The sequence below is a fragment of the Chlorocebus sabaeus genome, chromosome 19, assembly GCF_047675955.1.
Source record: "Chlorocebus sabaeus isolate Y175 chromosome 19, mChlSab1.0.hap1, whole genome shotgun sequence".
Classification (NCBI taxonomy): domain Eukaryota; kingdom Metazoa; phylum Chordata; class Mammalia; order Primates; family Cercopithecidae; genus Chlorocebus; species Chlorocebus sabaeus.
Window position 1 is genome coordinate 22414070 of NC_132922.1, and position 18949 is coordinate 22433018.

General features: G+C 36.8%; 1 protein-coding gene across 5 annotated transcripts in view; it reads left to right on the forward strand.

The window, feature by feature from the left end:
* Window positions 1-18949, forward strand: part of TTC28 (tetratricopeptide repeat domain 28) — a 711882-nt gene that overhangs the window by 241235 nt on the left and 451698 nt on the right. The gene's annotated exons all lie outside the window — the stretch shown is intronic.

The window sequence follows — 18949 nt, forward strand, 5'->3', positions numbered from 1 at the left end:
AACTGTTAGGTGAACCCAGTTGTTCACTGCATAACAGGACTTTTTTTTTTTTTTTTTTTTTAAACTTCAAATACCTCATTTGGCCGTGGGTTTTATTGACATTCTTCTGAAGGAAAACATAGCAAACTGAATGTGCTGTGGTCCTCCCCAGCCTTGACCTGTCTCTGTTAGCAGCTGCCTGGTTTTTACTTGAACGAGCTAAACTGACTCTTTTCTTTGTGGCACGATGTGTGATACTGTGTTTTATATCAGAACTGAAATAGAAATCGTGTGAGGTGCATGAGAAGATATTGTGCATTTGTTTTATTGCTGGAGAATCTAACAAACCCTGCCTGAGCATAGCCTGGTGAATTGAAAGGTTTTCTTTGATATCTAATTGATGGGATTTTGTCCTCTGACCCTGTCTTTTCTACCTCATCCTGAAGTCAAGAATCTTTCATATATTATAATAGTTCTCATCATAGAGCTTCTTTCAGTTAGATTGATTTCATTTACTTTGGTTGAGAGACCCATATATTTCCCACCCCCACCTCCAACCCCAATACAGACAGAATGAGGAAAACTCATAGAAGAAACCATATAATTAAGCAATTTAAACAGATGCTGCGTATTCCTAAAGTCCCCCATTTCTTCTGTATTTGTAAATTGCATGTTTATGAGTAGTTTTAAGATGTCTGCAAACTGTACATTCATAAACGTCTGCTTTTTCTATTTTACCCAATATGCAGTAACTCATGTGGTTATGTCTGTGGAAACCCCTCTGGGTGCTGGTATTGCTTGAACCACGGAAGTATTATTCTTGGCAGTCAGGTGGATTTCTGGACTCTGAAAGATTCTGTTTCAAGTGTTAGGATTCACTCTGCAGTATTTACTCACTCCACGATGCTTAAATTGCTATACCAGAAGGTTGTATTTTTTCACTGTATTAATAATCTCATATCATCATGTTGTAAAGATGCAGATACAATTCTTCAGAGTTCACAGAAGATTAAAAAATAAGCTGAGCCATCGAATACTATATGATTATTTGGTGGTAGCTTGAAAACAATTCTTGCTTCTTCTACATTGGAAATGGGAGCTCCCTTGGAAGAGATTAGATATCCTACTCTGGTAGGGCACCGGTAAGTCTTTACAAAGATTAGGTTTATTTTCTTACTCTTGCCAGAATACTCACATGATCAGATCATTGCCATGGTTTCTGGCTGGGTCTGCTAACACATTTGTAGTGGTACAGTCACATGCCATGTGTTTTACCAAACGGTTTCTTAAAAACCATTTACCCTACAGATGAAAAGTGATACTGCATTGGTGTGATTTTAACAAAGCTAGGAAGATCATCCAAAGAGTGCTGCCCCAAGCAGCGTTTGTGGTGCTTGCTATCATGGTGTCCTGTCAGTCACTACTAGTTTTGGCTTTTCTAAATTCTAGGCTCATTGTAAGAGAATGATTATAGGTTCTAGATATCTTTGTTTCTAACCGAGCATGCAGCTGGGGTATATGATTGAAGGGGAGCTCTCTCCTCTCTTTTCTCTGCTTACTTGCTGGATTAATCTAAATACTAAAACAAGCTTTTTAAAGATGTGAGTCTGTAATATTCAGTTAGGGTTTGCAACCTTTTCACAAAGAAATTGTCAGAACAAAAGTAATCATGTTCTGCCCCCAGTATCAATGAGGACCTAAGGTCCCAGTCTTCTAGAGCACAGAAGGTCTCCTACCAAGAGCCATGTAATTGCCCTAAAAAGCAAGATTCACAAGTGTATACTTACATGTCCAAATTCATTCAATTGTATAAATTAAATGTGTATAGCTGGCCAGGCATGGTGGCTCACGCCTGTAAGCCCAGCACTTTCGGAGGCCGAGCGAGCGGATTACCTGAGGTCAGGAGTTCGAGACTAGCCTGGCCAACATGGTGAAACCCCATCTCTACCAAACATACAAAAAATTAGCCAGGTGTAGTGACGGCGCTTGTAATCCCAGCTACTCAGAAGGCTGAGACAGGAGAATCGCTTGAATCTGGGAGGCAGAGGTTGCAGTGAGCCAAGATCATGCCATTGCAATCCAGCCTGGGCAACAAGAATGAAACTCTGACTTAAAAAAAAGAAGTGTACAGCTTTTTCTACGTCAATCATGCCTCAAAAAAGTGGTTTAAAATAGAGCAAGATTCTGGGCAGTTAACCCAATCTTGTCATGCTAAGAATGACATTTAATGCCATACAGATAAACAGCTATAATTTTAAAAGCGCTTGTTCTTTGCTAGTCATCTTTAATAGGCCTATATGTGTTCATTTAATTCTTATCCAATGAGATGATAGGTGTTATAATTTGCATTTTACAGATAAGCAAACTGAGGTTTAGATGGGTGAAGTGACTTACCCAGTCAACATAGCATGGTAGGGTCACAGCTAGGATTGGACCAGGCCTTATTTACTTCAAAACATGTGTTATTTACCATTATACTTGGGAATTTTTCTGACCAGGGATTTTTATCCAAGAAAGATAAAGCTGAGATGATCCCAATAAATGAAAGTTAATCACAGCTTTGCTCCCTCACTTCTAGATACTAGCACCAAGGTGCTCTTCTTCCCGCTCCCCTTTCCTCTTGAGAAAAACAAAACATAGTGATTTTACCTACCTCTGAATTCTTGGAGCATTTAGAGTCTGTGCCTCTGTAAGTGGATTGTCTTTTATTGGTTGTAATCTTTTGGTCTCCTTGTGCATATATCTCTATTTGTGTATATATCTTGCCTCCTCATTACACTTAACTCCTTGAGTTCAGGAACCATATTTTACAATTCTTTTTTTGGTGCCAAGGATAATATATACTTATTTGATATAAAAGTAAATCAGAAGTATTTTTAAATCCTGTACTTTTAGGCTTTCTTATATTTCAGTTGATTCATAGGTGCAGACTGTAGTGGATTGTTAAAGAAAACCAGAATATTTTGTCACTCATTTCTAATCTTTTGTAGATAATAGCAGGGAGGGGGAAATCACACTTTCGGCAAAATCTCAGTGGAAGTCATGGTTAAAACATAGTACCAGACTCTGTCAACCAGGTACCCCATCCAGTGTCATGATTGTTTTATTCATATAACCTTATTGGCCTGGAAAAATATACTTTCCCCTGTTTTTACCTTTAGTCAAGAGACTATATTATGCATCACATTATTTTTATCTTATATTTGCTGAAATGATAGTAATTAAAATGCTCATCTCCTAGGAACACATTTGTTTATAATTCTGAAGCTATTTCTGCTCTTTAAAATCCAAGGATTAGTATCAGATAACACTGTGTAAATAAGACTGCAGTCAAAACCTTCAGGAAAGCTGCTGCTGATTGGATTTCTTCATTGCTTATCTAATGTTATTTTACTGTTCACACATAATAAAAGACCATTAATAGGAATATGTCACATAAACTACATTAATTATGTCATTTGAGAGTCATATGATATATTTATCTTGTTCTACTTGTCACATTAATAAAATGTGAATCTGGCTTCTCAAATGATTTCTCTGATGGAGTTTCATTTAAAAGCCTTGTTTGGAAGCTCATTTGTGAGGATTATGTCCTGTAGATTTGTGTCTTAGAATAGCTTATTACTTTTACAAAAGAATGTATTTCAAGTCCCTATGCTTTCTCTATGATGAAGTAGTTTGTTTCTGTATTATAAGGCTAAGTCTTAAATTTTAATATGCCTATACTAAATTACTTAGTTACTTGCCAGAATGCTGTGCTAGTTGGTATTATTATATTATTCATTTTGGGCCACAGTTTATTTAATAGTATAAAATCAGACTTTAAAAATAAGTATTGTGGACAAAAGTAGTCTTATTCTATTATTCTTATTCTATTCTACTTAGAATAAGTAATACTTATTCTAAGACTAAGAGAAGTCTTAGAAATTTCATTATAGTAGTCTCTCTTCAAATCCATTCTATACACCATTCCCAGATCAATGCAACCGAGAGACCCAGGTTTTGGTTCGGGCGGATCTCTTGACCCTTGGCCTTGGGGGAGTCACTTAAATCTTTCACATTTGACTCCCCACTGTTATAGTTAGTGCCTCATTATATCACTTGCTGGATTTATTGCAAATGTCATCCTAATGAATTTTCTTTTTCTGGCTTCCTTTTCCCCCTCTAATCCTTCCAAGTAATTGTTTAAAAAACACACGTCCAGCCTAGGGAACATGGCAAAACCTCATCTCTACCAAAAAAACAAAAACTAGCCAGGTGCACTGGTGACACCTATAGTCTCAGCTACGTGGGAGGCTGAGGTGGGAGAATTGATTGAACCCAGTAGGTCGAGGCTGCAGTGAGCTGTGATAATGCCGTTACATTCCAGCCTGAGTGACAGAGCAATACCCTGTCTCAAACAAAACAAAAAAGCAAACTCCCAAACAACAACAACAAAAATGCACGTCTGTTCATATTACTCACCTTCTTAAAGCCCTACCCTGTTTCTTCCTTGTCTAGTAAATGTTCTTCAAAGTGGTATAAGCATACACTGGGCTGGGTTGAGAGGTGATGGTTGCAGGAAAATGACTGCATATGGGAAAATCTGAGAACTTATGTTTTTATGTATTTTTATATTCTAAAAGAATAAGAGCTGGGTGCAGTGGCTCATGTCTGTACTCTCAGCACTTTGAGAGGCTGAGGCCGGTGGATCACTTGAGGCTAGGAGTTTGAGACCAGCCTGGCCAGCGTACTGAAACCCCCCTCTACTAAAAATACAAAAATTAGCCAGGAATAGTGGTGCACGCTTGTTATCCCAGCAACTCAGCTGGCTGAGGCACGAGAATCGCTTAAACCCAGGAGGCAGAGGTTTCAGTGAGCTGAGGTCATGCCCCTGCACTCCAGCCTGGGTGACAGAGCGAGACTCTGTCTCAAAAAGAAAAAAAATTAAAAGAATAAGAAATAAAATAAGCTTTACTGATCTTCTGATATGGTTTGCCACTTGAGCTTTCATTTGCTGAAAGGTCAAAGGGATTCTTAGTGGTGCCCACTCATTGTTGAAGTCATTTGTTCACTTTCAGTGTGTTGTGGCATATTGTAGTTTACATCAGAAGATATCCACCTTAAACAATTAATTTTATTCAAAAGAAGATGAAAAAGAAGACTGTGGTATAGGTTGTAGCATGATGGAGAGGATGGACTCTGAAGCTAGACTGCCTGGACTTGAATTCTAACCCAGCCTCTTAGCAGCTGTGTAATCAAGTTACTTAACCTCTCTGTACTTCAGAGATCTCAGCTGTTTAATGTGAATGGCACCTAGCTCTTAGTGTGACTCTGTGGTTATAATATAAAATGCTTACAAGAGTTCTTTGCATATAAAAAGTACTTAATATGTTTTTCCTCGTAGTATGATAATACTCTATGGTCTAGCTGGACACAGCTCACTAAGTTTCTTTCCCCTTTCTAGAGTGCCTTCTCCTCATGTTCTTAACTTGCCTTCCTTTTGTTACTGGTTATACTTTAAGAACTAACTCAGCCTTCTCCTCCTTAGTGAATCCTTCTACAAGCAGTTCTTTTATTGCCAGGCATAGATGGCCATACCCTCCTTTGACTATACTTTTATAGACCACAGTTGTAGCCCTGTACTGAAGCTGTCAGTATGTCTGTCTCTATCAGTTTAAAGTTTTGAGGGCATAGGCACAGAGGAGGAGCTGAATGAATGAATGTATAAATGATGAATGTATTTATGGGATGAGATGCACAGTGATCTTCAGTCAGTTGGCAAGATCCTCTGACTGGCCAGTTATTAGAAATGCTAAGCTTGCAAATTTGTGTCTATCGATTTATCACCCTCTCAGAAATGCAATATTGAATATAAGTGAGGGTGACTTATTCATTAGTAATGAGGTTGACTCATTAAAGGGATAATCTTAACTATGCACCCATTAAAATTAAAGTCACTGTTATGAGGTCGTGGCTTGTAACATTGTGCATGTACTAAATGCCACTGAATTTAACACTTTAAATGGTTAATTCTGTGTTATGTGAACTTCCTTTCAATTAAAAGCAGGGGGAGGGGATGGGAAAGTTACAGTTATTTGTGACACAACTCACAACTGATCACGTGGTATCAGCGCAGGCGTGCCATGGTTGTAAACCACCAGACTAAATCTTTATTCCTTTTAGTCCTAAATATTTTTGATTCTGTAAAATTGGTAGGAAATGATCATCTATAGAAAACTGCTTCCAGGAACATTTGGGAAGCTGGGAATAGTTGATAGACTTGACAAGAAGTAAAGGAAGTCAGTGATGAAGAAATCTGAGTTGGCACCTTTACTGTACAGGAGCTAGCCAGTAAACATTGCCAGTGTGAGAGGCTACAGAGTTTAATTGGCCCAACTTCAAGAAAGGGTGCCAGCAGCCACCTTCATTTTGCTAGTCAGTCACAGTGATGACATGCTGTGGAAAACCTGAAATCCCGGCTGTCCCTGTCAGCTTCAGCTTCTACAGTGAATTCATTATATCATTAATAACAATGTATGTCTCAGCTTTAAGACTTTGCTTTTATTGATGTGCTAAAACCATGCCATTTTATTGAAAGCTATAAGAATTATATAATTTAACTGACATTTTCAGGATTTATAGGAAACCTTTGTCCTGAACTTTCTTGTTAGTCCACCCTTTTTAGGTTCTTCTAGCTAAGAGGAGTTCTCACATTCTCACATGATGGAATCCTTTAACTGTATTCCCTTTTCAGCACATTTTGCCATTTAGAGTATTCTGTTAGGGTGTTCTGTCATTGTTATTTTGAGTATTCTGTCCTTTTTGCATTCATTTTAAGAAAAGACATAAAATTATGTTCTTTGACTTATACCTTCTGTATAACAAACAGCATTTTTAGAGAAGTTTCGTGAAATAAGCTTGATGGCACTTGTCAAAGCTGCATATAAGCTTTTTTACTGGTAGATATCTCTCAATTTGAACTATTAAAGAATGAAATTTATCTATCTTATATCTGGTTAGTAAGCCAATGGTCATTCATGAATGCACCCATATTTCCAGCACCATTTACTTTGTGAGAGGTAATATTTTAGATTTACATCATATTGGGTGGCTGAGACTTCTAGAAGTACAGATGCTGAGGCAAGCCTGAGTTATGGAGCAGTTGACATTTGGAATAGGGGCCTGGTGGAGTTGGGAGGCGGGAGGTCTTTGTGGGAACTGATTGTTTGGACACACACTCTTCCAAACACTCGATGTATATAGGCTTGAACCTATAAAGATAGTAGAAGGGAGAAGGTAAGGATGAAATCCAGAAGTATTAGATATTTTGGGAGCTGTGTTTATGAAGTAGAGATTTTCAGGTATAAGTAAGATTGTTGTTTTTTTTTTGAAAAGAAAATGTCACAGTGAGTGATGGTGGATACCTGATCATTTTGGTAGACTTTGAGTCTTTACCGCTTAATAATTAGTTTTTTTTTTTTTTTTTTTTCCCCCAACAGAGGGTAGAATGGAGAGTAGAGATAGGGTTTCACCTTGTTGGCTAGGCTGATCTCGAACTCTTGACCTCGAGTGATCCGCCTGTCTTGGCCTCCCAAAGTGCTGGGATTATAGGCATGAGCCACCACTGCGCCATACCTGGCCATTTTTTTAGGTGAAGTTTTCTAAAATATATTACATATTTTCTGCCTTCTTAAACAGAAGGTACTAAGCATGATTTAACTTTCTCCTGATTACTCAGTATTATTATCACAAGCATGAATTATTCTACTGCTCTAACACAGTAAATCTTTAGGAGCTTTTAAGGAATGTAGAATTATTTATTTCTATACTAAATGATCCCAGATTGATGTTTTATTTCTTTTAAAATGATTTTATGTCTTCTTTATATGGTTTTTATTTTTCTTTCTATATTGCTGAAAGTAATGCTGTTGTCATGTAAATTCATCAACTATCTACATATTAAACTAAGAAACCTCAAAAAGCTTGACATTTGTTCTCCCTTTATACTTTCTGGTTTTAGGCTATGTTTTAAATAGTTGAGGTAGTTAAATAAGTGACCTTTTGATAAGTAAGATAATATTTATTGTGGTGCTGATGACCAAGAATTAGATATATTTGAGGATCCTTGTCAGAAACTGAAAACATTTTGAATGATTGGCTAAATGCCACTATAGGTTCCCCTTTTCTGATTTTTGCTTTGGTGTATCTGACTTGCCTTTTTTCCCTCCAATAACTTATTCAAACAAACACACACAATACAAAACCATGGTGGAAGGAACTAGTATTAGAGGTTTATGTGAAGGGTAGAATTACATATCCTGGAGAGCATATGCAATTGCTTTTAAGAAGAAATGACCAAGGAACCCATGCGATTAATACATAATTAATACTTATTTAAATATTAATTAGTTCTATATTAATTAACTAAAATGTTATTTTTAGTGACACAAATATTATTTATTTTAGAGAATCCTTCTTGTTTAAGCCTAGGCTTTTGCTAGATAGTATTTATAATACTTAGACTAAAACATTTTTAAGAGGAAAAGAACTGTAAGCAGCATTTGATTTTGCAGACTAGTAAGCAGAGTAGCAGAAAGGTAAACTGGTTCCCTTGGATATCGCTTCTGAATAGCTATTCAGAAGCTGGCTCTTGACCTGGGTACTTTAATGGGGAGGGCTGTATCCACTGGGCTTCTCTGCTTCTGCTTCTTTAGGAGTTTGCAATCTAGGGTTGGGTTTGTTTGTAAGAAAAGACTCCATCTCCAAAGAAAAAATAAATAAATAAAAGACAAGACAGTTTTATAGATAGTATATTTTGAAGATACTGAGAAGTTTATTTGCTTTCAGATACATTTTCTATAACTTATTTCTCTAAAATTCCTTTGTGCTGAGGCCTTAAAAATTCATAGTAAAATGCAAATTTGATAGTAACATTTGTGTGCTCTTTGTTATCTTTGCTGGCCAGTCATCCAGCAAGATGTTGAGAAACAGGATCCATATAACCACTTGATGTAGCTGGTAGGGAGGATTCATGAAACATCAAGACTATGGTGACTATGCGAACTATTTTGACAGGCCCACTTTGGTGGGGACCCTGGGTAGTCAAGAAACAACATTAAGGGGTCTGTGTTTTTGGGGGACAGGAGAAGAAGATAGTTGAGAATGGAGATAGAGGATGTTGACCACAAACTTCACATACTTCATAATTTCAAGGGAGTATTAGCTCTAGGTTACTATAGATGATGCAAAGGACCAAGAGAAGGGAAGAAAAATTAATGATTATTATCAATAAAGGTAGAATAACTTAAGTGAAAAGTAAACAGTTTGTCAGTTTACACAAATACAAAATAGATCTCATTGATAAGTAAATCATAACTGCATATGCTTGTCATTATTCTAATTATTTCTGATGCTAGCTGTGGTTCTCAAGAAGTTTTAATGAACTATATAAATGCTGTCCTATTCGTAGTATTCATCAAACAAGCAATTTAGAAGAACTGGGCTATTATAGAACCAATATTTCCAGTAAATAACTGTAAATGTGGGCAAATTGTGCTAATTTGCGCAAAACTTGGTGACTTTATTTTTTAGGGTGAATCTGTAATATATCTTTGCATTGTCTCATACGAATTAAGAATAAATGAGAATGTAAAATTCCTAAAGCTAATTTTTAAAGTATTAACAAATCAATATATTTTACTGCTGATATTTATTTTATATTTTATTTTATTTATTTTTTATTTTATTTTATTTTATTTTATTTTATTTTGAGACAGAGTCTCAGTCTGTTGCCTAGGCTGGAGTGCAGTGGCATGATCTTGGCTCACTACAGCTTCCTCCTCCTGGTTTCAAGTGATTCTCCTGCCTCAGCCTCCCAAGTAACTGGGATTACAGGTGCGTGCCACCACGCCCAGCTCATTTTTGTATTTTTAGTAGAGACAAGGTTTTACCATATTGGCCAGGCACGTCTTGAACTCCTGACCTCAAGTGATATGCCTGCCTTGGCCTCCCAAAGTGCTGGGATTACAGGTGTGAGCCACTGCGCTCATTGATTGAAACAAGATGAAAATATGGAGAAACTTAGTACATTTCTTTATCTTTTTGTTTAAAATGTAAGCATAACAATTCTAACTGTAAGAGATAACAGTTAAAGGAGGGATCTTAAGTTAACAGATTATTGACTATGTGTACTTACATATACAAGTAGAGTTACTGTTTATATTGACCAAATAAACTAGGTAAGATTAATAGGCACAGAGGTATAATCTTACCATGGATGAGTTTTAAACATTAATATGAAATTGTACAGTTTTTGTTAAATAAAACCAGATATTTGTTTAGAGTTTAAAATGTATATTATTCCTTAATAGACTGTGTAGCTATTTTAGAGACTGTTTCAATGACATGCTTCTAAATTAGAATAATTTTAAAAATCAAATTTATCATAAGTGATCATATTATTAAACATTTACTATAGCTGCAGGAGATGCAAATATGAATAAAGTGCATTTCTCAGGCTACAATCTAGAAGTGGGGATAATGCAAGTGCCCAAATACCTGAAATATGAGGTGGCATATGTTAAGTGTCACCAGAGAGGCATAGAGTTCTCTGGAGAGTGAATTAAAGGAGAGGTCACAGCTAGATTGGATGGGAGATGAAGTGTTTGGAATTGGGGGTAGGAATGAGTAGACCAAGAGTCTTCACGGTAGAATCGTGTTTTAACTGGACTTGAAGGGTAGGCTGATTTTTACCAGACAGAGATGAAGAGGACATTCTAGGCAACAAGAAGAGGAAAGGCAAGCTCTGGGTATGTTTTTTTTTTTTTTTTTTTCTTTCTTTTTTTTTTTTTTTTTTTGAGATGGAGTCTCGCTCTGTCGCCCAGGCTGGAGTGCAGTGGCCGGATCTCAGCTCACTGCAAGCTCCGCCTCCCGGGTTTTCGCCATTCTCCTGCCTCAGCCTCCCGAGTAGCTGCGACTACAGGCGCCCGCCACCTCGCCCGGCTATTTTTTTTGTATTTTTTAGTAGAGACGGGGTTTCACTGTGTTAGCCAGGATGGTCTCGATCTCCTGACCTCGTGATCCGCCCGTCTCGGCCTCCCAAAGTGCTGGGATTACAGGCTTGAGCCACCGCGCCCGGCCTTTTTTTTTTCTTTTACAGTGGTACGGAGTCTCAGTTTGGCTGGAGAATAGACTTCAAATGCCAGCTGAAATCCAGACGGTAATTGGCCCCAAAGATAGTGAAATTAGGTTTTTCCATGCTTATTCTCCTCTTAATGCCCAATGAGTAACTGGTTTTTCTCCCATTTTCTTATTAAAAGAAAATGAAAAACTGAGTAGGCTGCAAATGATGGGATTTTATTTGGCTCTGCAAGGATTTTTATAAATGCTACAGCAGCTGTTTACAGTTTTTCATGATTGCCCCATACATATCAGAATGATTCTGCTCATTGTTTCATGCATAAGCCCATATTTGGTTTATCTTTGAATCAAGTTTATCTTTGAATGTTTGCCATTCTCATTTTGTTTGCACTCCTTTGGGTAATACTAGTTACCTGATGAAGGGACTCTTGTGTATTTGGAATTCCAAGCTCTTCCAACTTAAGAATGCCATGTCTTTACTACATATATTGTGTAGTACTGTTAAACAATCAGTTTGAGATCTGTAGCACAATTCACAGATCAACAATCTCTCCTGTATTTCCAAATAAAGTCTTTGAAGGGAATGATATTTGCAGAATGTGCTATAGTGGTAAATTTAGAGAGTACAAGATAATTACTTGTAATTATGGCAATTTCTGTAAGGGAAATCATCTTAATTTGTTCCCACTAAGAGATAGAATTGCTCTACTCATAGCATTTGAATCTTTTTAGGAGATTAATGCCGTGTGCCTTCATTACTTTGAATGGACATTACAGCTTTTCACTACATCTGAAATTACCCCTTAATTCTTGCTTCTGTTTGAATTTCTGTTAAATGCAGTCTTCACTAAAAAAAAAAAAATTCATATTCCAGAGCCCTTGTTGGAGAGAACTTACACATCCATCCTAAGCAAATTGTAAAAGAATAATACATCTCACATTCTCTTGTGGGAGAATAAACCCACAAAGAAGTCATAGTCTGGATGTTGAAAAGAGTCTTTAACTCATACTTGGAGCATTCTCCTGTCATGCTCTTCTCTGAAGACTTTAAAATTTAGATGGCCTTTAGGCTGATTGGTAATTGCTGTGACTTAAAAGGAATGCTGTGTCTCTGGGCATTTTTGTGAAGACAGAATTCTGTCTACTTTTTAAGTATTCAGTTATACCATCTGGGAAAGGTAAGCTGTGTGTAGGTTAAAACAGAGAGAAATTGAAGTGGGAAGAATGGGTTTACAGTATAATATAATTAATTGGAAAGAATATTGAAAAAGAAATGATGGATATATGTCTAGATGGGAGACAAAAGTGCTAAGTATAGAAAGTTAACTTAGGCTGTGATTGTTTGCAAAAATAAATGATTTCAGATTATCAGTGCTGCTGGGGTTTTGAAATTTCTGAGTTTTTTCAGTTAGCAGCTATTTCTTCCCATTTTATAAGAATTTCTTTTGGCTACAGTAAATCGAGGCAAGTGTCTTAGTGCTAGAATTTCTATGTCCCTTGATGCCAGGTACAGTGCTCTGCATTGTGAAGATACTTTTCTGTGTTTGAGACCTGGGAGGGAGACAGGTAGCTTTGGCCATCATTTTCCAGCAATCAGAAGCCATGCTTGAGTACAGCAGTTTTTAGGTAGAATCAGGCAGAGGTAGTGAGATACAAACACTACAAGTGATTCCAGAGCTGTTCTTTGATTTGGAAGTGTGCAGCCCCTTTCTACTAAGATCTAAATTTGTAGTCAAACGTTGATTAATTGATTGAATAATTATTTCTATATGCGTTTACTGGGGGCTTACTCTGTGCCAGGTGCTGGCTATTTATATCATAATGAGAAGGCAAACTGAGGAACACTAATGATGACTCCACTATTTCAAAATTTGGGATTCTTCAGTTTACCCTTACGAATGTTTACTGAATTTAATTTAGTAACTATAAGCTTTTTAATAATTCATGAAGTGTTAGAACTTGGGGGATGCAGATTCAGATACAATATGATCCTTATTCTCAATGAGTTTACAGTCTAGACAGGAAATCAGAGTAGAAAAGGAATTATTGCAATACAGTACAATAACAGTGGTACCACAGATAGGGTGGTATGGGAACATTGAAAAGCAGGAGAAAGGAGGAGGAAATGATAAGAGCTAAGCATTGAACTATGTGTAGAAGTTGTCTAGGTTAATAACCACTTTGTATTTTCATAGTATAGACTTATTTATCCCTTCATTTTTACTAGAGTGATTTCAAAAGTAAAGGGATTTTGCCATTCCAAATTCATATATATTTTCATAGTATTATATTGTTGTCCATATTTTGATTTTCTCTGAAATACTTCTGCAAGATAAATGGGCATTTCCTACATATTCACCTCTTATTAGTTTTCACAGTTGGATTGTTAATAAAATGAGTGCTACCTCTATTTTTTTGTCTTATGATCTGATGTTGTTCTTTCTTTGTAATACTTTTAATATTTAAACCTTTTGAGTATTATACCCATATTAATTTGTTTTTTCTTGATTTTTTAAATTGAGGAAGGCAGTTCTTAAACTATACTCCACATCATTTACTGAGGAAGAAAAAATTCAATGGTTAGAAAAGTTTAGAAGAGGTGTACATATTGTCTCCCACTTAGAGATTCGTTTGGCACATTGTGAGGGTTCTGAGAAGTCTTACAATTTAAAAAGTAAGGTAGGAGGGGAGGAGAAGAGAGACTTCTTTGCTTTTATTTGACTAAATATTTTCCTAATATGACTTCTTTTTTTTTTGATAACATAAAAATTTGTATTTGGGGAATTGCTTTCTTAACATATCTTTGTTTTTGGGTTAGATATAAGAATTTATACACATAACCAATATGGAAATATTCTTTTCCTCTTTTTTTGAGACAGAGTTTCACTCTTGTCACCCAGGCTGGAGTGCAGTGGGCGATCTCTGCTCACTGGAAACTCTGTCTCCTGGGTTCAGCGATCCTTCTGCCTCAGCCTCCCGAGTAGCTGGGATTACAGGTGCTCGCCACCACGCCCAGTTAATTTTTTGTATGTTTAGTAGAGACGGGGTTTCTCCATGTTGTGCAGGTTGGTGTCAAACTGACCTCAGGTGATCCACCTGCCTCGGCCTCCCAAAGTGCTGGGATTACAGGCGTGAGCCACCGCGCTCAGCCTCTTTTCCTCTTATAGTTGAAATTAGTTGGAAAGAAACAAAGGAGGCAAGAGAAGTAAATAAAATGAAAAGACTATAGGAATAGAAAGATGTAAGAGAAAAATATTGATAGCAGCACAAAGGTAAAAAGAAAATATATCTTGTAAAATTATAAAATGTTATTAAAATGTGACATAGTAAAATCCATTTATCAGGTTTCTGAATTTAGTATTTCCCCAGAGACATGAAAATATTATTAAGTGCCAAAGTATTTTTCTCACATTTAATTTTTTACAGTGCTTAGAACATTACTGTTTTTCCTGAAAAATGTTATCTGTAGGTTTCACTTTATTATTAAAGGACTGAAATTTTTAACAATGTAAAGTTAGATAAGAGGGCATAGTTCCCTTGGTGAATTTCACAATTGGTAAAGCGTTTTTCCTTCCTTACGGTTGAAGGGCAGATAAGTTTGAGGTGGTATGAAAAGAATCTCTGAGTGAGATGCTGCCTGTGATAGTGTGAACTGTAGTAGAACATCTCTAGGTATTGAATGAAAGTATGGATTTTTGCTTGGTTACATTTTTTAATGGGGTACTGTTATTCTTTTGGACCTCTAATGGGGAAAAATAGGCCATTTCTGAACTTGATTAGAGGGAAGGTCAAGGAATGTCGTTGAGTCTCCAGCCCTTGTCTTGCCAAGTAGCTTAGATAAGAAGAGGAATACTGAGGGGAAAGAGCATGATCTAAGTCTTGTCAAAATAGACTAGTTAGCTCTTACATGGTGGATCACCGAGTGGTTCCCTTATGCTAGTGCAGCCTTAGGAACTAGGAAGTAAGAAACTTGGGAAGCTGTACACATAGATCTCTTGGGATTAGAATGTAGCTATTTTAGGAATTTAGAATGGTCTGATCCAACTCCTGGAGCAAACCAACTAGCTATATAAAGATAGATTCAGAAAATGGACTATGTAAGCCTGACTTTGTGTGTGTTTAAATATTCTGTTTAGTTTTGTTAACCTTGGCATTTTAAGTCTTTTTGAAAATGTTACCAGCTGTACTGAAGACAACCAAAGGAAAGTTTTGTTGTTGTCTTCCACCCCCACTAGGTTGGGTCATTCACTGAACAAATATTTACCAAGTGCCTTTTGAATTTTCTTTCTTTTTTTTTCTTTTTGATTTGGAGTCTCACTCTGTCACCCAAGCTGGAGTGCAGTGGTACGATCTCAGCTCACTGCAACTTTGGCCTCCTGCGTTCAAGTGATTCTCCTGCCTCAGCCTCCTGAATAGCTGGGACTACAGGGCACGCACCACCATGCCTGACTAATTTTTGTATTTTTAGTAGAGATGAGGTTTCACCATGTTGGCCAGACTGGTCTTGAACTCCTGACCTCAAGTGATCCCTCTCCCTCAACCTCCCAGGGTGCTGGGGTTAAGGGCGTGAGCCACTGCGCTCAGCCAAAATTTTGTTGAGGGAAGCTAGCTGCTAGTGAGATGATGGCAGCCACCTGAGGTAAATGGACCTCAGGGGAGAGCAAGACTGAGGAGATATTGTTGGGCCCTCTTGTAGTGCAGAAAAGCTGCCCTTACTCTGTCCCTGAAGTCCCTCATTCCATCACAACTTGCCCAAGTTGAACTCATTTTTCAAGGCCTTGCCCAAGCCTCTTCATGGTGAGGTTCTCCTAGATTCACCAAGTTGGAATTAATCCCTTCTTTAACTGCACTCTTTTTTACCTTCATTAGAGCAATTATTGCAGTTTGATCACTTGATCAATGAATCGATTAGTTTATTGATTCAACATGTTTTCATTACACACGGTGTATCAGCCATTCAATACATCAGAGAAGGGATTGATGAGTAAAGCTCTATCCCTGTCTTCAAGGAGCTAATCGTGCATTCCTTTTGCTTGTTTATATTGGTTTCTCCCACTTGATCTTAAACCCCTGAAGGACCCAGTAATGGGCACTTACTCATCTTCTCTCACATGCCTAACATAGTGCCTGACTTGTAAAAGGCATTTAGCCAGTGCCTTTGAATATAATATATTTGTTTTTGTTTCTGACACATGCAGAACTGAAGATTCTTGGATATTGGTCCATTATTTGACATTTGTATAATAGTCTTGTATTGGAGGAAAATAGAGTTCTGACAGGTTATATTAAATGACACATCCAGCTGTATTTAGTATGTCAGCAACAGACTAATTCATATTCTAATACTTTTTATTTTTATGTTAGTTTACAAACCACTGAACTATTGTGCCTTACTTTAGCTTATATTAAATAAACCAAATAACTGAAGAACTGTGTTTTAGAAATGTAAATTTGTAGTAGAAACAAAGGATTGGATCTTTGTTTATATGTACAGTGACTTAGTAAGCAATAGAGTCAAATGTCAAAAGGCTTTTAGGTCACTGGTTGAGTAGCATTGTGGTTTATTATTTACCTTTTGCCTACCACAAATGTTCTTCTAATCCAAGAACCCAGAGTAATGTTTGCTGAGAGTCTCTACAACGCCTAAACAATGAAATATTCACATGCTTTAGTGGTAGCAAAATTGAATGGCAAACAGCTGCCAGCAGCTATTCCTGACTGATCTAATCCAGGAGGTTTGTGAAACAGGAACATATGGATAGGGGCTAACTGGAAATTAGCAAAGATCTAAATGTTTGACTAAATGTGGTTATAGTTTGGTATGATAAAGCCCAGAGGTGAGAAATGACCTCATATCAGAGCCAAATAGTAAGAACTTTACTGGAAACGACTATGACACTAACACAGAATTAGGTATGAGATGCTTTTACCTGGTACTGTATTCAAAGGAAGCTGTTATTATACTTATACTATGGCTTGAATAAAGAGATAATACCTCAAAAGGACCTAAAAAGGCATCATCTCTGTCAAAGTATAGTTAGGAAACATATATTAATATTTAATTATAATACAATGTTCCAAGTATTCTAATAGAAGTGTATAGTAAAAATCATGAGAACACTGAGAAAGGAACATGAAGGAAGTAGAGAAGGTTTCCCATACTTGAGGGAGGAGTTGTCCCATGGAGAGGAATAGAGGGTTTTGTTTCAGGCAGGGTATTACCATAGACAGAGGCATGAAGGTATGAAACAGTAGAACACATTTATTTATTTACTTATTTGTTTGTTTTTTGTGAGAGTGTAAAGTGTTATGGGCAAGTAATTATTAAGAGCCTAATTTATATATCAAAACATCAAGTTGTATACCCTAAATATACACAATTTCTATTTGCCAATTATACTGGAATTGGCTAGAGAACAAAGAGCCTAATTTCCTGTATTCCTTGAAGTAAATAGTACCAAAAATGATAAATCAGGAAAATGTATTTCCTGGGTCTTTATAGTACCTTTTGATTTGCAGGTATTTTTCCAAGTTATTTCATCAGGTTAATTCATATGAGTTGAGTGGTTTAAAAAATCTTGGCCTTTCCAGATGTAGCATTCAAGATTAAAATTGCTCTAGTGATCCCCAAATTTGTGATTTTGCTGAAGCATACACTGTAAGTTGTTTAATGAGTGAACATAGCTGGCTCCCCAGCAACCTTGTATCAAACCATTTTATAACTATGCCCACATTTGGATTACTGCTAGTGTAATCCAACTTCCGCCTGCTGTGCACTGCCCACCATCCTCCTCTTTATCATAATGGCCTGTGTGCTATACAGTGACTGTCATCAGCACTTGGAAGCATTGCTCTCATTTTACACAGGCAGGTAAGGTTAATGTGACTACTGTAATGATGCAGCTTAATGGACTTTAGAGTTTATTTGCATGCCCAGATTTAGTGGCATTATAAATTGCTTTAGTCCAGTAGTATTTATAGAACTATAGAGGGCTGAAACGGATTACTTAAAATTTTATCATACTTTACTGAATTTTGTGGGGAAAGCTATGTGCTGTAGTATCATTTGCAAATTTGTTTTTTTGTTTTTGTTTTTTGAGATTGAGTCTCACTCTGTCACCTAGGCTGGAGTGCAGTGGTGCAATCTTGGCTCACTGCAACCTCTGCCTCCTAGTTCGAGCAATCCTCCTGCCTCAGCCTCCTGAGTAGCTGGTATTACAGGCAGGCGCCAACATGCCTGGCTAATTTTTGTATTTTTAGTAGAGACGGGGTTTCACCATGTTGGTTAGGCTGGTCTCGAACTCCTGACTTCGTGATCTGCCCACCTTGGCCTCCCAAAGTGCTGGGATTATTATGGGTGTGAGCCACGGTGCCCAAGGATTTAGAATTTTCCAGAGATCTTTAGAAATGTCAGGAATCTACAGTAGTTTTTGACTGTTAATCTAAAAACTTTTACATGACAGGTACATGGTATGTATTATCTGTATTTCTTCATTAAAAAACCAAACTCTGCTTTCACTATTTTAAGTGAAGAAGTAGGTGACTGGAAATAAGAAAATGGCGATTTATACCATCCATTGATTGTTAGGAATTAATAATGATGTTAACAATACATATTTAAAAATATATCATTGATTTTTAAAATAAAAATTAGGCTTTTGGTATATACAAAATGAGAAATTCGTCAGATTTTTAAAATGCTTTTAAACTTATACAGGTATGAATAAAAATTAACTTATTTAATGTTATTAAATAGCAAGACAAGAAGATTGTGTAGAATTTAGAGGTACTTGAAATTTTAAATCAGAAGTGACAAGATGTGACGATCAGAGTGTTTGTGGTATTGCAT